This window comes from Loxodonta africana, chromosome 4 (genome assembly GCF_030014295.1).
Source record: "Loxodonta africana isolate mLoxAfr1 chromosome 4, mLoxAfr1.hap2, whole genome shotgun sequence".
NCBI lineage: Eukaryota > Metazoa > Chordata > Mammalia > Proboscidea > Elephantidae > Loxodonta > Loxodonta africana.
This window is the reverse complement of record NC_087345.1, coordinates 14,359,163-14,371,717: the sequence shown is the minus strand read 5'-3', so window position 1 is coordinate 14,371,717 and position 12,555 is coordinate 14,359,163. Positions and strand designations below refer to the sequence as shown.

Here is a 12,555-nt window from a genome sequence, read left to right as displayed (position 1 = left end):
TACGTACTTCTTAGTCAAGGAGAGAGACATACATCCCATAAACGGAAAACGGGCTCGCAGTCCAGAAAAGCATCTTGGTTCATGCCTGGAGGTCATGTTAAAAGGTCAGAAAGTTGATTTTGTGACAGAAACTATTGCTGATCAAGACTTGGAGCTACTTTCACTTAAAGCACAATATACATACATATAAAGAAAAAAGATTTGGGGCCAGGAGGTCCAGGGTTGACAGATGGCTAGAGGCTGAGCTCCAGCCTTAGAGGACTCAGTCTCAATGCTTCCATCATGTTCCAGTTTGGACAGCATAAGTAATGAGTAACTTCCAACATCAGAAAAAGTTGTTAGATTTGCTAATAAAGACACACCAGAAGTCCATCTGCCCAAGGTGCCAAAAGGAAAGAAGGTTAAGGGAAAGAAGGTGGCCCTGGCCCCTGCTGTTGTCAAGAAGCAGGTGGTAAATCCCCTGTTTGAGAAAAGGCCCAAGAGTTTTGCCATCGGACAGGATATCCAACCCAAAAGGGATCTCCCCCGCTTTGTCAAATGGCCCTGCTACATCTGGCTGCAGCGGCAGAGGGCTATCCTCTATAAGCGGCTGAAAATGTCCCCATCATTAACCAGTTCACCCAGGCCTTGGACCACCAGACAGCTACTCAACTGCTGAAGCTGGCCCACAAGTACAAACCAGAGACAAAGCAGGAGAAGCAGAGGCTGTTGGCCCAGGCTGAGAAGAAGGCTGCTGGCAAAGGGGACATCCCCACCAAGAGACACCCTGTGCTTTGAGCGGGGTCAACACTGTTACCTCCTTGGTAGAAAACAAGAAGGCCCAGCTGGTGGTAATGTCACATGACGTGGACCCCATCCAGCTGGTTGTCCTCCTGCCGGCCTTGTGTCATAAGATGGGGTTCCCTACTGCATCATCAAGGGGAAGGCCAGGCTGAGACAGCTCATCCACAGGAAGACCTGTACCACAATTGCCTTCCCACAGGTGAACTCAAAAGACAAAGGAGCTCTGGCTAAGCTGGTGGAAGTCATCAGGACAAACTACAACTACATATACAACTAGATCCGCTGTCACTGGGGAGACAACATCCTGGGTCCCAAGTCTGTGGCTTGCATTGCCGAGCTGGAAAAGGCAAAGGCCAAAGAACTCGCCACCAACTGGGCTAAATGTACACAGCTGATTTTTCTGTACATAAAAATAAAACTTATCCTTCAAAAAAAAAGAAAAAAGAAAAAAGGCACACCAGATCTAACAGGGAACAAGGTACAGCTCAGGTGATGTGGTAGAAGGATTGATCTTAGCTATGTGCAAGTGGTTGTCTTCAGCTCCCGGGCCGAATCAGCTTGGCAGCTACCGAGGCTTCGATCAGCTCCAGAGGTTCAGGTGTCAGACCCTGCTGCCAGGCTTTTTCCTGCCTGCTTGGGGCTTTACCTGATCTACTTGGCCTACATGAGCGCTGCCCTTCACCCACTGTTCAGCATAGTCCATGTTGCTCTCCTGAGCTGTCTTCAAAGGGTACACCTAGAGGACGTTAGGATGTCTCCTCAAGGATTTGGTGACACGCTTTGAGGTACTACTGAGTCAGTGCCCTGCTCTGGATTGAATGGCGTCCCTCCGTTCCAAAAGGTATGTTGAAGTTCTAACCCTTCGTACTTGTGAACGTGACTTTGTTTGCAAATAGGGTTTTGAGGTCATACTGGAGTAGGGTAGGCCCTAATCTGATCTGATCCCATGTGATAGCCACCTGACAACTAAGTTATGCTTGGTTGCAAATCCAAGCACACCTGAGGCTACCAGAAAGTGGGAGAGACGAGAAAGGATCTTCTCTTAGAGCTTTCAGAGACAGCATGGTCCTGTTCACATGCTGAATTTGAACAACTAGACTTCAGGACTATGATATAATAAATTTTTGTTCTTATAAGCCACTCAGGGTATTTTGTTATGGTGCCCACATGAAACTAACACAGCCCTTTGCTGTGATCTTCCCTCCTACCCATATTGGTGTCCCCCAGGTTTCCATGCTGATTAGACCAGGAATAGGGATTTAAGCTGGATCAATAAGATTCTCTCTTCCGGAGATTTAGGCCTGAGGGAGAGATTTTCGTTAGTTAGTTTTGGCTGCTGGACCTGGAAAGTCAGGCAGACTTGGGACTGAGGGTGCTATTTGGGCCAGGCATGATAGACCTTGTGCAAATGGAGAAGAAAAAAAACTAGACTCACGAGGGAGTGGAATGAATTGTAGAAGGGGAAGTAGAAGCAAGGTAGAGAGAGGTACTGCCTTGGCGATAATGGCCTACAGGGAATACTGATGATGAGGGTGCTTGTGCCGACCCCACTACTGCCTCAAGGGTCCTGGGCCCGCACAGCATAGAGCCCAGAAGGATGGAGGAGCTCACACCTGGAAAGACACCACTGCAGGAAGCCTGGCCTGGTGCTTCCAGCTCCCTCCCTAGCATATACTACAAGGGGAATGGATGAAAAGAGACATGTGGGTCTTATTAAAAACAAACAAACAAAAAGAAACCAAACCCATTGTCAGTGGAGTGATTCCAATTCATGTCAACCCCATGTGTTACAAAATAGAACTACTTCATAGGGTTTTCTTGGCTGTAATTTTTACAGAAGCAGATTGCCAGGCCTTTATTCTGTGGTGCCAGTGGGTGGGTTCAAACCGCCAACTTTTAGGTTAGTAGTTGAGTGCATTTGCACCTCCAGGGACCTGTGGATCTCATTCCAAAAACCCAAGCCCGCTGCTGTTGAATGGATTCTGACTCATAGCGACCCTGTAGGACAGAGTAGAACTGCCCCATAGGGTTTTCAAGGCTGTAATCCTTATGGCAGCAGACACCCCCATCTTTCCCCTGCAGACTGAGTGGTGGGTTCCAACCGCCGACCTTTCAGTTAGAGCCGAGCGTGTTAACCACTGCACCGTCAGGGCTCCAGTGGATCTCATTAGGGGTGTCGCTTTTTAATAACTGTTTGCTACTTATGAGCATATGAATTTGAAAGGAGTATTCGTCAGATATTAGATCCCTGAAGCATCTTGAAGGTGCAATTTCTCAAAGTTACATACCACAGACCACTTAATGGGCATTTGGCACACTCACAGACCACTGCATTCTAGCAAAAGAGTAAAGTGTTTCACCAATGATTTTAAGATAAAACACAGTTTTTAAACATTAATAATTGTTTCCTATCAGATTTACCAATTTTTCCTTTGTTTTGCTCTGGTTTTTTGTCATTAGGGCAGGCGTGGAGCAATCGGTGTGCTCCACTCCCAGCCACATAGTGATTGGTTTAGGAGTGGACATGTGATCTCAGCCGGCCCAATCAGTGTGAACCTCAGGACTTTCTCGGGGATTTCTGGGGGGCAGAGGCTCTCTCTCGGTCTGAACGGTGTGGGTTGAACCTGAAAGCCTAGAACAGCTGTAGCCGTTTTCCTACCACAAGGGACGCTGGTTTGAAAAGAAGCCAACACGAGGAGGAGAACGGAGCCAACACAACTGCAGAGAAATATAGCCAGAGCCCTGATGACATCGCAAACGATTTAATTAGTTCCATTCATTGTTTAATCCACTTGGAACTGGATTTCAGTCATCCCTGACTGCAAGCATATTGACCTGTACACAACCTATTTTGTCTCACAGTATGCTAAAGAAAGATGTGCACTTAACCAAGATTCACTCTCTCTCTATATAATGGTTCTGTTTTGTTTTTTTACTAAGTCCTTCAACACTGAATCAAGGTCCGCATGCATTTTGTTGACCATTAACTCTTTTCTGTGAATAAAGCAGCGTGTGGAGCAACCTCTTACTCACAGAGCAAAGCTCTTCCTACGGCAACCGGGGCTGCTTCAGACCTGGCACCGATCCCAAAGGGCCGTTTCCACCCCATGACTCACCAAGTAAACAATCTAGAAGTGAAAAGCCTCTTATCACACTTTGGCACAAAAAACAAAATGACAAGCCAGGCAGCATTGTTCTTTCAGGTTTGAACCCCACATGTGCCAAGAAAAAAAAAAAAGCTGCTTTATAACCTGGACGTTGGAGGACCTGGCTTGCTCAAAAGCAAAGTACCTGCTAGCATGTGTAGACACTAACAACTGCTCTTTTAATTTTGTGTGCTTTTGATATTGCACGATGTCCGACAATGTTATCTGATAAAGGGGTTTTGTCAATAGTCTTTTCCGGCTCTTTCTCCAGGTATGGTCCTTATCTTTGCAGCTGGCTTACGAGCTTTTGGGCAATTGTATGACTTTTACCTGCATTTGCTAAGAGTCGAGCAACTTAAAATGATGCTTCAGTAGCTTTTGTTTTCTTTGTACCTTTAGTAGCTAGAACAATCAGTCCTACATTAGAAAGCATTATTTGTGATTGTTCTGGAAAAACTGGTTTGGTTGCTTTTTTGGACCAATATAGAAAACATTTTTACAGCTTTGTCAGTTTTTTGTTATAATGGCAACATACTGGGGACTAGGGGCAAGTGGATTGCTGGTCCAATAAGTTAAATTGTCAAATATTCCTCCATGAATTTATACTCACCATCTTCATTCATGGCTACATATGTGAAATCATTACCCAAGAATTCATTTGCCTGAGAATTTGCAATTTCTTATTCCATAGTCACACTGGAGAACTATTCGTGATGTTTACAGCATTCTTCCGAATACTTATGTTGCCATTTTCCTCATGACATTGCATCTTCTGAGCCGTTGATCCTTTTTTTGTGTGTGTGTGAATTAGAGGTCTAATACAGCATAATAATAACCACAAAAATTCAAAAATACCAAACATAAACAACAAGTAAGAGACTCTATGTCAGTCTGATTTTTATTCCTTTATAGGTGAGACATGCTTTGAAGGTTTTTGTCTTTATTCCTGATGTTCTGAAGTGTCACTGTCATTTGTTTGGGGGTGTGTGAGTGTGTGTGTGTGTTGTGTGGTGGGAGCAGGTGGGGAGAATCAGGCAAGTAAATAGACTTTGGAGACTCGAATGCTTTGGGAAAAAAACCAGGATTGTGAGACCATTAGTGCCTCAAAGCGTTCTGCCTTTTCGTTGGCTAGGAGGCGGCTGGTGGGTAAGGTGTGTAAGCAACTGTCTAGGGAACGTCACGCTCTGCGCCTGTGCTGACTCACGTCTGTACTGAGCCGCGAAACGGATGCAACCTTCTGCCAGGTTGTGACCCTCTGTCCTAGTGGAGATAAGATAGAAAAATAACCTACAAATAATGACAAATGTGGCTGCTTTCCCATGAGCACAACTCTCTCCTTATCTTTGGCTTATCTATTGGCTCGGACCTTCACAAAGATGTTGGCCGAGGATGATGCGATAGCCGTCAGGGCTGCCTGCAAACATCTCCTTTCTCCCTCTTTGGGCCCACAGTAGAGTTACGCTTTCCCAACTTTTGAGATTAGGTGTGAACGTGTGAATTTTTTTTTTTTTTGACCAATGAAATGTGAGCAAAAGTGGTCCATCACTTCTGTGCCATGTGGCTGCCACTTGGCTGAGTGATATTCCAGATGGAGGCTGGTTAGCTGCATCCCTGGGTAGTGAGGACTCATGGATAAAGCCCCCTCCCACCCAAGATGGACATTCAGCATAAGCAAGGAAAAACATTTGTTGATTTAAGCCACTGAGGTTTTGAGGGTTGTTTGTTGATGCAGTATAATCTCCAGTTGCTGTGGGTTGACTTGGACTCATGGCGACCCCATGTGTGTTAGAGTAGAACTGTGCTCCACAGGGTTTTCAATGGCTGATTTTTTGTAAGTAGGTCGCCAGGCCTTTCTTCTGAGGTACCTCTGGGTGGATTTGAGCCCCTAGTGCATTGGCTGTTTACACCACCCAGGGACGCCTCCTGCAGCATAACTTACCCATTTCTGGGCAAACCAGGTGAGCATGCAAATAAAAACACTGACGCCTTTGCTAGATCCCCTTCCTGAATAAAAACTGATTTTCACTCTGGGCAGTGTTGTCTGCTCCCCTGTTCCCCCACTCCTCAAAGCTCTCTTTTACAGAGGACACATGTATTTTCAAGCTTTCACGATTGTAGTTGCCATTCTTTCATTTTTCTGTTTGCCAAATATCAAGCCAAAATTCAGGAATATCATCAGCAGATCACTTTATTGGTATGGATTTTAAACAAACAAAAATAATCCTAACAGTAATTAAAAAAAACAAAAAACTAAGGACAGTATTGAGCATAAGGCCAATTCATAAAACCTTAAATAAGGTTTGTAATTAAGATAAAAACATCTATTCCATTTTCAAAGAAATCCAGAGCGCGGCGCTGCTGCGCAGTCGGCCGAGTGCGCGCGGTATCCGAGCCTGAATCCACGCAACCGTGGCGCGTGGCGCGGGCCTCGCTGTACCCTGGCGGCGGCGCTCCATCCATCCTGTCCCCGCACCGGTGTGCGCTCCAGTGACCCGCTTCGCCGCTCCGGCACCCCCTGCGGGGCCCCGACTCGCTTGCGACCCCCACCGGCGGCAGCCGGAGCCACAGAGGCACCAGCGCCCGCCTCTGTGACGAAGCTCCAGCCGAGCCCAGGGGTCCGGTGCGTCAGAAGCGGCAGGAGAACGGTCGTTGGCATCCTGGCCAGCGATTGTCCGCGGGAGGGAGGATGGAGCAGCAGGAAGAGGCTGGCGGTGCTGCAGTGAGCTGGCGTCAGAGGAAATTTAGGCAGGCGCCTGGGCAGATTTGAGCAGAGCCGAGGCGGAAAGCCCAGAGCCTATGTTTATCCTCTTACAGTCCCTGAAATACTAGAAGCTTGAGAAGATTCTGTGCATATGGGAGGGAGGAGAGAATGGTTCAAGGTAGAGGATGCAGTCAAAGTTCTCCAGTGTCATAAATCTGCGTGTGCGGTGTATGTGGAAAACGAAAGCTGGGTTGTTCCCCCAACCAGTGCAAACTCCTTGGCCCCTGGCCTTCCAGATAACGCGTTTACCTGTAGCTGCACAGACCTGTCTGGGTTGCCATCTAGCGTAAGGGAAAGAGAACGCGAGGACCTCTAATTTCGTGTCCAGTCTCATCAGGACCAAGCCAGTGGAGTCGCCTGCGACTCATGGCAGCCCTATGTGTGTCAGTGTAGAACTGTGCTCCACAGGGTTCTCCAGGCTGTGATCTTTCGGAAACGAATCGCCAGGCCTTTCTTCCAAGGAGTCTCAGGGGGGCTCAACTGCCAGCCTTTCGCTTTATTTTCCTTGGCAGGCATCCAAATGAAGCTTATGAACTGTTTGCATTTGTCACGTAGGGCTTCAGACAATATGCGCGTTTTTCAGATACTTTGAAATCATCTTTTAAAAAATAGTGTAAAATAGTTTAACAAAACCATGCAGTTTTTTTTTTTGTTTAGGTGCTTTAACCGCGGGCCTTCCCCTTGTGTTCTTCGGTTGTCTTCCCCCCCCCCCCCACAGTATTCAGTTTTTTTTTCCTATTGGCGTCAGTCTGTCCTTTTTTTTGTAGTGGTGACTTCTAAATGTCAGACCAACTTGTGGGTATATTGCCTCCTCACCCCAACTTGTTATTCGCTCAAGCATGACAAAGATTGTGAGGATGGTGCAGGACTGGGCAGTGTTTCGTTCTGTTGTACACAGGGTCGCTGTGAGTCAGAATGGACTCGACGGCACCTAACAACAACAACAGCAACGACAACTTGTTTTCTCTTTCATGGCGTTAACATATTCAACAAATCCTTCAGTGGTGGGAATTGTTGAAAATGACCCTTCTTGGCCCTGAAGAAATTTTACATGCATCCCAAAACTTGTTTTATAGGGTCACGATTTTAACTTATAAATTACAGATTTGAGGTAATTTTGTATCATCCAATGATTACTTTGACAAATGATTTAATTTGTTCCTTTCAGGAATTTGTCCATTCATTTGCCTCAATTTTCACAGTTGGTGTCTTGTCACTGGCTATCCTCTACGGCTATTTCTCCTACATGCAACTCAAGAGTAGTTTAACACAGAGTGTAACGCTACACAGTTGGCGATTTTTAGGGAGGTGTTATCGGCAACCACCACCCATATGTCAGTGTTGTACTGTGGTGGCTTGCATATTGCTATGATGTTGGAAGCTAGGCCACTGGTATTTAAAATGCTAGCAGGGTCACTCATGGTAGACAGGTTTCAGCAGAGCTTCCAGACTAAGACAGACTAGGAAGAAAGACCTGGTGATTTAATTCCAAAAATCAGCCAAGGAAAACCCAAGGATCACAACAGCAACTTGTCCAGTATAGTGCTGGAAGATGAGCCCCCTAGGTTGGAAGGCACTAAAAATACACAGTGGCCACAAAAACGGAATCAAGCATACCAATAATCATGAAGATGGTGCAGGCAATGTTTTGTTTTATTGTACGTGGTGTGGCTGTGAGTCAGAGCTGACTCGATGGCAACTCACAACAGCAGCGAAATATGAGTCGTAAATACATCTTAGTTGTATTCATGGAATTTGATTTTTCAGGCTCAGCTGCCAACTTCTTTGGTCTATAATCTTTCTTTATGCAGAATACCTTAGCATCATATTTCCCTCAATGTAGGCTTTTAAATATTTATTTTCAGGTTTTCAATTTAGTGACACCTCTTTAATTAAACTTCCCTGTCTACCAGCAATGGAGTAGACAGAGTCTAACCTTCCAAACTGGATTCGCCCAGTCAGTATTGAGCACATGACTAATTTGACTGAGAAGACATCCTGAGTAAGGTAAGTAAATTCTTCTGTTACAGACTCATTATATTGTCAGGGCACCCTAGAATGCTTCATCTTTTGTAAGTTCTTGATAGGTATAATTTATCACATAATTAGCTTTTGGAACACTGTAATGTACCCTGTCAATTCCTGAAGGCTTGTTTCTCGCCAATGCCTTTAGTGCAGCTTGGATTTCTTCCTTCAATACCATCAGTTCTTGATTGTATGCTACCTCCTGAAATGGTTGAATGCCAACTAATTCTTTTTGGTACAGTGACTGTGTATTCCTTCCATCTTCTTTTGATGCTTCCTGTGTCCTTTAATATTTTGCCCGTAGAATCCTTCAAAATTGCAACTTGACACTTGAAATTTTTCTCTTCAGTTCTTTCAGCTTGAGAAATACTGAGTGTGTTCTTCCCTTTTGGTTTTCTACCTCCAGGTCTTTGCAGATATCATTATAATACTTTACTTTGTCTTCTCAAACTGCCCTTTGAAATCTTCTGTTCAGCTTTTTAACGTCATCATTTTTTCCATTCACTTTAGCTACTTCAAGTACAAGTTTCAGAGTGTTTTCTGACATCCATGTTGGTATTTTTTTCCTTTCTTGTCTTTTTAATGATCTTTTGCTTTCTTCATGTATAATAATATCCTTGATGTCATCCCACAGCTTGTCTGGTCTTTGGTCGTTAGTGTTCAATGTGTCAAATCTATTCTTGAGATGATCTCCAAATTCAGGTGGGATGTACTCAAGATTGTATTTTGGCTCTCATAGGCTTGTTTTAATTTTCTTCAGCTTCCACCTAAACTTGCATGTAAGCAATTGGTGGGTTTGTTCCACAGTCGGTCCCTGGACTTGTTCTGACTGATGATACTGAGCTTTTCTGTTGTCTCTTTCTACAGAGGTAGCCGGTTTGATTCCTGTGCTTTCTGTCCATTAAGGCCAATGCGTATAGTTGCTGTTTGTTTTGTTGAAAAAAGTTATTTGCAACGAGTAAGTCTTTGGTCTTGCAAAATTCTATCATGCACTCTCCAGTGTTGTTTCTATCACCAAGGTCATATTTTCCAACTACAAATCCTTCTTTGTTTCCAACTTTCGAATTCCAATCACCAGTAATTATCAATGCATTTTGTTTGCATGCTTGATCAATTTCAGACTGCAGAAGTTGGAAAAAATCTTCAGTTTCTTTTTCTTTGGCATTAATGATTCTTTTTTTTTTTTTTTTAGTAAATTTAAATAATCGTTTTAACTGGTCTTCCTTGTAGGTATATGGATATTATTTTATCACTGACTTTCCTGAAGTTGTACTTCAGGATAAGTCTTGAAATATTCTTTTTGAGGATGAATGTGGTGCTGTTCTTCCTCAGTTTGCTATTCCCTGAGTAGTAGACCAACTGAGTACCACAGGGATGTTTCAACATACTGATGCAGCACTGGGTGTGTTCACTCCTCTACGCCAAGAAGTTTGGAAGATGGCTACCTGGCCAACCAACTGGAAGAGATCTGTATTTGTGCACATCTCAAAGAAATGTGATCCAACAGAATGCAAAAATTATTGAACAATATTATTAATATCACGTAGAAGTAAAAGTTATTCTGAAGATAATTAAAATAATTCAGATAATTGCAGCAAGCCAGATACAGAAGAGGATGTGGAATAAGTGATATCGTTGCTGATATCAGACGGATCCTGGCTGAAAGCAGAGAATACCAGAAGGATGTTTACCTGTGTTTTATTGACTATATAAATGCATTGGACTGTGTAAATCGTGACAAATTGTGGATAACATTGCAAAGAATGGGAATTCCAGAACTCTTAACTGTGCTCATGAGGACCTTGTACATAGACCAAAAGTCAGTGGTTTGAACAGAACAACGGGATACTGTATAGTTTAAAATCAGAAAAGGTGTGCGTCAGGATTGTATCCTTTCACTGTATTTATTCAATCTGTAGGGTGAACAAATAATCCAAGAAGATGGACTATATGAAGAAGAACTTGGCATCAGGATTAGAGTAAGACTCCTTAACAATTTGTGTGTTATGGACTGAATTATGTCCCCCCAAAATGTGTATCAACTTGGCCAGGCCATGATTCCCAGTACTGTGTGGTAGTCCACCATTTTGTGATCTGATGTGATTATCCTGCGTATTATAAATCTTAATCTCTGCCTGTGGTTAATATGGCAAGATTAGGTTATGTTAAATTCAAGCCTCAAGTTACAACATTGAAGGATTATACAGGGGAAAATATTTAACAATGCAGGAAGCATCAAAAGAAGATAGAAGAAATACACAGAGTCACCATACCAAAAAGAATTGGTCAATGTTCAGCCATTTCAGGAGGCAGCGTATGATCAGGAACCAATGGTACTGAAGGAAGAAGTTCAAGCTCCTCTGAAGGCATTGGCGAAAAACAAGATCCAGGAATTGATGGGATACCAAGTGAAATGTTTAAACAAATAAATGCAGCGCTGAAAGTCCTCACTCATCTATACCAAGAAATTCAGAAGACAGCTAGCTACCTGGCCAACTGACTGGAAGAGATCCATATTTATTCCTATTCCCAAGAAAGGTGATCCAACAGAATTTGGAAATTATCAAGCAATATCATTAAGCTCACATGCAAGTAAAACTTTGCTGAAGATCATTTAAAAGCCACTGCAGCAGTATATCAACAAGGAACTGCCAGAAATTCAAGCCAGATTCAGCAGAGGATGTGGAACCAGGAATATCATAGCTGATGTCAGATGGATCCTGGCTGAATGCAGAGAATACCAGAAAGATGTTTACCTGTGTTTTATGGACTATGCAGAGGCATTCAACTGCACAGATTGTAATAGATAATGGATAACATTGTGAAGAATGAGAATTCCAGAATACTTAATTATCCTCACGAAGAACTTGTACATAGAACAAGATGCAGTCTTTTGTACAGAACGAGAGGATGCTATGTGGTTTAAAGTCAGGAAAGGTGTGCATCAGGGTTGTATCCTTTCACCATACCTGTTCAATCTGTATACTGAGCAAATAATCTAAGAAGCTGGACTATCTGAAGAAGAACGAGGCATTAGGTTTGGAGAAAGAATCCTATTAGCAATCTGCATTATGCAGATGACACAACCTTGCTTGCTGAAAGTGAAGAGGACTTGAAGCACTTATTGATGAAGATCAAAGACCACAGCCTTCAGTATGGATTGCACATCAACGTAAAGAAAACAAAAGTCCTCTCAACTGGACCAATAAGCAGCATCATGATAAACTGAGAAAAGATTGAAGTTGTCAAGGATTTCATTTTACCTGGATCCACAGTCAACAGCCATGGAAGCAGCAGTCAAGAAATCAAAAGATGCATTGCATTGGGTAAATCTGCTGCAAAGGACCTCCTCAAAGTGTTGAAGAGCAAAGATGTCACCCTGAAGACTAAGGTGGGCCTGACTCAAGCCAAGGTATTTTCAATCGCATCATATGCATGTGAAAGCTGGACAATGAATAAGGAAGACCGAAGAAGATTTGACGCCTTTGAATTGTGGTGTTGGTGAAGAATATTTACTATACCATGGACTGGCAAAAGAACGAACAAATCTGTCTTAGAAGAAGTACAACGAGAATGCTCCTTAGAAGCACGGATGGCGAGACTGTATCTTACTTACTTTGGAAATGTTGTCAGGAGGGATCAGTCCTTAAGGGATCGCTCCTTAGAAGGAAGGATGGTGAGACTACGTTTCACATACTTTGAAAGTGTTATCAGGAGGGATCAGTCCCTGGAGAAGGACATCATGCTTGATAAAGTAGAAGGTCAGTGAAAGAGAGGAAGACCCTCAACAAGACGGATTGGCACAGTGACTGCAACAATGGGCTCGAGCGCAGCAATGAT

General features: G+C 43.6%; 1 pseudogene; it reads left to right on the top strand.

Moving 5' to 3' along the window:
* Window positions 1–316: 316 nt before the first annotated feature.
* On the top strand, window positions 317–6,652 carry LOC100663460 (large ribosomal subunit protein eL8-like; annotated as a pseudogene).
* The last annotated feature ends 5,903 nt before the right edge of the window (window positions 6,653–12,555 follow it).